The sequence below is a fragment of the Astatotilapia calliptera genome, chromosome 6 (genome assembly GCF_900246225.1).
Source record: "Astatotilapia calliptera chromosome 6, fAstCal1.2, whole genome shotgun sequence".
In the NCBI taxonomy this organism is placed as follows: Eukaryota; Metazoa; Chordata; class Actinopteri; order Cichliformes; family Cichlidae; genus Astatotilapia; species Astatotilapia calliptera.
Window position 1 is genome coordinate 5,152,305 of NC_039307.1, and position 8,627 is coordinate 5,160,931.

Sequence of the window (8,627 nt, forward strand, 5' to 3'; positions counted from 1 at the left end):
GGCAATTGAAAAGAAACACAAAATTAGATGCCTTGTGAGTATTGTCCAAGCGCCCTCCACTTTTGGAAGCACTGGTCTAATGGTTCTCAGACACACCCACGTCAGGGTCGGGGAAAGCCTGTAATCATTGAAAGTGTGTGTTTGTGTCTCTAGACTAACTATTAGTGAGACCGGAGAAGAAGACGACACCATGTGTCTGAGTGAGACCTTTTCTGTCTCGCTCAGACATTATTTAAAGAGCCAACAGCCAACTAAAGCTCGGGGTACAGGGGGCCTGGGATGTGGTAGTTCCTGTATAACCAACTGTTTGCCCGCCTGGAGATTCACTTTCACGAGACGGACACTTCCAAACTTTTAATTGTCGGATAATGAGAGGGTAGCTTGCAGAACGCCAAGCTGCCTTTCTGCTTTCTGTCAACATCCATATATCATGTTACACTAACAGTGGAATAGTTGAACGCTCATTTACATATTAAACACTTCTTAATTGTGCACCAACTGTTATAATGGGCAGAGAAGACAGTATACTGTATATAAATGTTTCACAGCAGACAGACGATCATATTTATCTCCTTGAGGTAAAGCTGAACACAATGAAGTTATTTATTAACTCCTCTTTCAACCTCCAAGAAGAATAGAAAGGAATGTAACCACCCTGAGATTATTTGTGCATAGCAAGCCCAGTAATAATATAAAAGGTTAGGAAGTTCCTGGCCCCCCTCATCTGTAGGCAGTTGTAAAATCTGTATCTTTAGTCTAGATTTCTTCCCATGCCATATAAATTTAGAAAGATATCCCTCAATACCTTCTGTTTAAATCTTTTGTTTACAAGGAGCAGCCAATCAGAAGCTAACAAGCTATAGGCATTTTGTTCTTGTGTTTGATTTTTAGGCTAGGCTATGCTAATGCTGAGAAAAAAATTGATAGCAACAAAGAAAATGTGTTTCACGTCCTTGTTCTTAGTCTCCTTAACCACACATGCTAGGGTGCCATCCCCAGTGGTGCCAGTCCCTGGTGTTGGACAGGTGGGGCAGGGGCTGCAGAACAGCTGGGGACTGGAGGAGGATGATGAAGATGATTATGAAGAGGAAAAAAATGACAACAGTGGTGACGAGCAAGTGGAAGAAGTGACAAAGATGGATGTGGGCGAAGGTGGTTTATTATTTATTTATTTGGACAGTTTGATGTAAAAGTGATGTTTGAACTGGGAGATGTGGTTGAGATATCAGACATTGAAGAGGAGGAGGTGGTCATACTAAACCCAGAGGTGTCAGAAAAACCAAAGTAAGCAAAGCTGTTATTTTCAAATGAATACAGTCAACAGACAAAGGGCTACGCACATATTGATGTGGTTCTCAATTCATTTTTTATTGCTCTCAGAAATACAGGCTCCAAGTCTCACCAGAAGGGGGCAGCAGCATCCAAGAAACGGCAGAGAAAATGAGGAAAGGCTGCAGATGGAGATTTGTTCCAAAACGTCAAAACGTTTGATTATAAACACTGAGCTGGATTTAAATGAGACTGCAACTCATTAACAAAACATTAACATGCTTTTTCTAACTGTACTGAATACAGATTTTTGGTTATTTGCTTCATTAAAGATTATCAAACCTTTAAACCGTTTAAAGCACCATATGCTCCTGTTCTTCTGCTTCCAGTTGCTCCCATTAGGGGTCACCACAGGTCATCTGCTCCCCATCTCACCTTGTCTTCCTCTGTCACACTAGCCCTCAACATCTCTTCTATTTGTCACTTCCTGGTCACTCCCAATGAAAAACTTAGCATCCTCACCTACACCTCAACTTCCTGTCTACTGTCAGTGCCATCGTCTCCAATCCATACATCATAGCAGGTCTCACTACCATCTTGCCAAACTTACCTTTTACTTTTCCATCCATCCATCTTCACTTCCTCTGCTCTTCTAATCCTCACTGCATAACCTCCTGCAAATCCTGCTCATGAAAACACTCATAAAACTGAATTAAATAGATATGAAACTGGTATAACACACTTGTTTGTGCAATGAAAAAAAGTAGACATGAACAGCAAACCTCAGATAATAAGCACAGACAACAATGGGACATACATAGTTTAAATCAGTAAGGAAATTGCACAGATCCTCACATCTCCAATGGTTGTACACGTTGTCATTAACGTGGCATCACTCCACATCAGCCACGCCGCTTTGCTAGCTAAAACACCGGTGTCGGCACATAAGGACGCTGTCATAGCCTGTCAGCGACGTTGATTAGCTGCGTATATATGAATGTGAATCGCATTATTGGCTGGACTGTGGGATAAGGTGGCATCGTTCTAATCCCATACGGGAGCAGCCAGTCACTTACTGACTAACACTGCAAAACAGAATTGTTAACATATTTACTTTAATTTCAATTCAGGTTAGATTTGTTTTTGTGCGAAACGCAGATTTTCTGTGCGCAGAGACCGTGCCAGCAGTGCGCAATTGCGCACGCGCGCAGCTTAGAGGGAACATTGGTGGTTGCCAATGATTGTGTGCACTTGGAGTACAGGCACCAACACCTTCACATATGCTTCAGATGTGTTTTTGTAGAGTAGTGCCTTTAAATGACGTCATGCAGGGTAAGCTGAGACATACCATATTTAAAGGTGAACCCACTTTGAAGATTTTTCAGAAAATTTGGTCTTTTTCATCTTTTTGTGGAGAAGGATTCATACAGTATGATGAGGAGCCCAAACACATCTCAAAGCTTCCCAAGAAAACCAGAGAGGACCAAGAATGGCTGACTGTCATTTACTTTCCTTCACAGCCACATAACAAATCCATTTATGGGGGCACTTGAAGACTGGTTTAGCCAAACATTCCTGTCATCACAAGTAGCTCTTGGGAAGTTCGTGCTGGGTTATCAGGTTTTGCATAACATTTGTTGAGTGCTGCTGCCTTGAAAACAAAAGCTGGGGGAACCAAATTTACATATTATTCACCATCACTGCACCTTTTACTCTTAGTTGATATCAACATTTCTGATGGGAAATGCTGTACTGACTTTAAAACAAATGCAAATTAGAAGCACCTTTTTGCAAGTTTGCAAATGAGTCTCTGCTCACACACCAGTAAAAAAAAAAAAGTCATATTGTTGTCATTATTATTGTTGATATAAACTCCCAGTGAGGCATTTTAACACATTCAAAGAAAAAGGTTGTTTAGGCTACGTTCACACTGCAGGCGAAAGCGCATCAAATCCGATTTTTTGGACCCTATGCGACCCATATCCGATCATGGTATGACAGTGTGAACGGCACAAAATCGATATTTTCAAATCCGATCTGGGTCACTTTCGTATGTGGTACTGATTCCGATACATATCCGATGTTTTAGAAAGCGACTGCTGTTTGAACGGTCATGTCGCATTAAATCCGTCTTTTACGTCACTGACACAAGACAGACGCCAATTATCAGTTCTGGAGAAGACATCGCGAACGCTTCCTGGCCAATAAGTGTAGATGTTAGTGAAACTGTTGGGAAGACAACGTTGGGGAAACGTGAACATTTTACTTTCACGTATATTTTATGTACTGTATAATCTGATTAGTTTAATTCTAAAGTCCGAAGTCTTTATATTAAGGCCCATCAGTCAAACAATATGGTTTGCTCTGGGTGTACAGAGCGTGTTGTGTGTGACGTCTTCTTTTGCGCATGCGGGCCGCTTTGAGCGTTCACACTAGAGCGCGTTTGCTGTCGCATTTTATTTGTAGTGTGAACAAGCAGATACAAAAATCGGATTTGATCAAAAAATCGGAATTGAGCATTAACACCTACAGTGTGAACGTAGCCTTAGAGCTGGAGTTTCCTTTTTCCAGAGATGATCATCACGGATCAGACTTAACCAGTTTGGGAGGAATAAAGCACAAACTCCACATACAGTGAAGTGCTGCAGTTTAATGGCATGAAGCAGTGGAGGTGGGACCTGCCAGACAGCATGTGTTTAGACACCTTCTTATCAAACAGGCCATGCTCTTATATATATGTCCGTGTGGACGAGTTATAAAAAATTCACACTACTCTGAGTTGTTATGAAGGGAAAAACTATCTATCGAGGCTAAAACATTTTTTTTGTTGGAGCTGTTGCAAGAAGAATTTTCTCCCCAACATGAAGAGGCATCAGTGTGTTTCTCTGTAATCTGTGAAGACGTTTTCACACTGGCTTCAGGAGCTGAGTGCCAGTTCTTGCATGGCTGCAGTGGGAGATTTTTCAGACCCACTGCTGAAGACCAGAACTTTACTCTGAAGTAATGAAATTTGGATAAAAGCAGAAACCAGTTAACACAGAAAAGCTACTTGACACTGACTAACTACTACTAACAACACGAACTGGGCCTTTTGGCAGGCAGTGACACTAAAGCAGCATAAATAACTTTCATTAGATCTTGCAGTTCTAGGTCTTATTTTGTTGGGTTTTAAAGTTAAAGGTCTAATTTTTATGATGTTTCATGTTCAATCTTTCATGTCCCTAGAAGGAAGATAATTTTTTCCAGGAAAAATTGTCTGCAATGATTCCCCAGCTAGCAGGAAAACAGCTATTATTAACATCTACAGCATCCTTTGCTCTGAAACCTGAGCTCCTTTGTCCTAATTAGAGGAGTGTGTTGATTGCATCCACCTGTTATAGAGAGTGACACTGAACCAAGACCTCAGCTGAACCTGAAGCTTATTTCTGTGGCAAAGAGGATTTTGCCATAAAGCACAACTTTCACATCTTAGTAATCTATTTTGACTTGCCTTTTTAAAAAAAAAATCAATGGAGTTGTGCGACACTGGGTGGAGCTAAACTCAAACATCACCCCTTCTCCTGTTTATATGGACTAAATATAATGCAACCCACATATTCTTATGGGCACTCCCTCTTTAGTGATTCGTTTTAACCCCATCTTGCCCCATCTTTGGTAGATATATATGTGAATGCATATGGTTGATTGTTTTTATTTTTTTAGACTCTATTCCAATCGTGTCTACAAGGATGAAGAACAGAAGCCAAAAAAGTGTCTATGAAACTATCAAAGTTGTGCTGTTGGAAACTTTCACTCACTTTATTTCTCCGTGCATGAACGTTGTGCCAGAAGCTTCCACTCTTTTAAGCAACAATATCACGGTGGGCAGAATTTGCCTGCAGTGTCCGTCAGTCACTGCTGATTTCTTTGTATAGCCCCATCCCATAATGCTTCCAACAATTTCGTGGTGTCATTCTGCTGCCAGGCTTTTGGCAAGGGCACTTATCTTCATTTGTTTTTGGTTCAAATGAATGGAACTGGGTTTAGATTGGGCACAGGCACTGCATGAGTGAGGAAGCAATATCTGAGACTTGACGCTCAGCCTATCAAAGAGCTCCCTTCAACTTTCCAGTCCTTAGAGAAGTCATGAAGGCGATGCGTGTGGAAGTCACTCATCATAGCTGGTGGTGTAGCTGCAAGCTCAAATGGCGTTTGAGTGGCAAACTGTTGGAGCAGAAGCGATGAAATGAAACTTGGTCACATGAGAGCGTTTGCACTTGTGCAGTCTGTATTAATAGTTCTGGTTGGGGTGCTGGTGGCCACAAGTCAAAGTGCAGGACTTTGTGTCAGGGAAGTTACAACATAGACAGTTTTCTAGCAGTGCAAACGTGATGGGTCTTGTTCAAAATGATCAGGATCTTTCTGTGTGTTTACATATATACAGCTGTTTATTTTAAATATAGCCTGAATTTACTGGATTTGATAGAAATCCCCAAACTACCACCTGAACTGTTGAATGGATCCATTTTTGGATTTCAAAGGAACATTTAACCAGCCATAGCTATGCAGAATAACTCTCACATGTGGGGTCTAGGGCAATTTAATGCTGGCATGGGGAGACAGAATATGTGCTATCATAAAAGAGCTATTAATGTTTTCGAATTGATCTATAAGAGTAGCTGTGTGTATGACTGAGGCATACTTCAGTCTGCTCCAGTAGATTTACATGGCTCTTGGGTTAAAGCCCTAAAAGTACCAGTTTCACTGAACCATAATTGGTTCTTGAAACAACAACTCTGACCATGTTTCCAGCTAATTCATCATTCAATCTTATAACAACAAGTCAAACAGACACTTTCAGGCAGTTGGTGGCAGTGTGACGTGTAAAGCTTATGAGGCTTCAGTCCTTTAAGACCTTTACTGTTCTTCCCTTAAGGCATCTGGTCTGACTTTTATCAAACAAAAGGTAAAATAAACTGAAGTTTATTTATTTAACAGAAGTATTCACACAACTAGAAATTAGCAAATATTCCTCTGACACTGACACTAAAGAGAATTTTTCTAAACAACACACAGAAAGTCATTCAGTAAAAACGACTCTCTGTATTTAAAACCTCAACGTTAGGATTTGGCCATGGCTGTATGTTTTCAGAGCCAAACATAACCATATTTGCACGAGAGGCTGGAGTATTATATTAGCAGGTAACAAGCTAGCTTGGTTAGTAAGCTGCATTCATAAACTGAACGTATGCAAAGCAGACGTGCAGATCTGATAATTGGTGCTAATAAAATCAAGGTTCACTCAGCAAAAATTAAACACAGAAGCTGCTTCTCACATAATTGCATCAAAAAAGCCCAAAAAGCACAGACATGACCAAGAGGCTCAGTTCAGGGATTTGAACTAGCAGAGGTGAGGCCTCCCAGATGTCAATCAGCTGCAGCTACCCGTCACACCTGTAACTCCTTTTCAGGAAGTGTCATACATGTGCATGTCTTCATGAGTGCATGCACATACAAGTTGCACTTGTCTGTGCAGCGACCTTTAAAAAAAATGTTCCTTTTCATCTTTTTTGGGTAAAAAAGTACCTGTGCTTTTCATGCTTTAAGACAAGACCCCAGAGGCTGTAGGGCTTAGTGCCTGATCCTGCTGATGCACTGTTTGTGTATAAGAGGAATGCACAAACTGTTTGTGTGTTTCAACTTTCTTTCCCTTTTCTGTTACTATTTTATCTTTTGCAAAGCTATTCGCTCAGTGTTGTCAAATGACTGTTTAATGCTAACCACTGAGCTAACAATAATCACAGCTCTCTGTGCCGAGGCCTTAACGAAATTATTATTTTACATTCATGTCATAACCTCTTCTTTCAACTTGCTCCTCTTGGGTGGTTTTCATCTCCTTCTATCTTTTTCATCTTCATCTTCCTCTCTCATGCTAGCCTCCTGTACATCCTCTCTTACCTCATCTTTAAACCACTTTTTCTGTCCTCTTCCCCCTCTGCTGGCAGTTTCACCATCAACACCATTTTCCTGGTGTACCCAGCATCTCATAACTAAACATTTTCAAACCATCATCTATATTCAAATCTTATCTTTTTGATCCTCCTTACTTCCAACACAGGTACGAATAACAAAACCTAACTAAAGTATCCTTGGGCAAGACACTGAGCCCCGAGTTGCCCCTGATGCATCGATGGATGTGTGAGGGTGTGTGTGAAGGTATAGACAAAAGCACTATGGATGTGCGTGTGACTGCATGGTGAGCTTGTACAAAAAATCACTCTGAGTGCTCAAAATTATGTAGAAAAGCACTTTATAAGTACCAGTAAATTTACCAACATAAGTAGATGTAAACGTATGTGTGGTGCTGAGTCTGAGAAGCACAGATGATTGAGAGGATGATTTTGGAAACTTAAATAAACTCCTCTGCTGAAGTAATATATTTTTCCTACATCTAAACACTGAAACAAACTTTCTGGGCAGACTTTTGCATCTTAAACAATGATGCTATTCTTTTCTTAGATGTGCTTTACCACTTTGATTTGATTTGATCCCAATAACTGGCAACAACGAGGATGAATGACCTTTTTTGTGGCGTTTGCACAGTTTTGTGCAGAGATTCTCTGAGAGTCCTGCGTTTTCCTTCTATCAAAACATACACCAGGGTGTTGCTGGATATCGTGGTCCAGGACTCCACCACAAAATGACTTTTATTACCAGGAAGTAGAGCACAACTAAAGGTATCAAAAGCCTTAAGATGACAAATCCTGCCACCGACAGAGATGATTTACTTCAAAATCTTATCGGCAATTTTTTCCCCCTCTGGCCTGCGGTGCTATTCATACATCTAGATTATTTGTTGTAAGTTGCCCAGTAATGGAAATATCAGCTGTAGAACATTCGGCCTCTCTTCAGTCAGTGTCACTGTTGCTGCAAAACTCCCGCGATAAACGAGGGACCACTGTATAGCGTGAAATCACAACAACAGCTGCCTCGGGATGCTTTATGTTGTAAGGTAAAGATCCTACAATAATACAAAGAAAAATAAAGTCTTTGCTGTGATTTCTTCTTCACTGATGCATATAGAAGCTGCTGGGTGTTGATTCTTTCTTGGATTATAATCATCTCTTGGTCTTATCTACATTTATGAAAAGATTATTTTCATGAAACCAGGCCACAGTCCTGCCAGTTCTCTTCTGTGTGTCATCTGTTTGTCAGTGATCAGCCCAATCTCTGTAGTATCCTCTGCAAACTTTATAATGCTGGTGTTGGTCTGGGAGGTCAGACAGTCAGAAGAGGCCAGACAGTTCTGGTTCTTGATGTCTGGTTTCTAACTCTGGCTGACTGCAGTCTGTCTGACAGGAAGTTCAGCATCCAGTAAA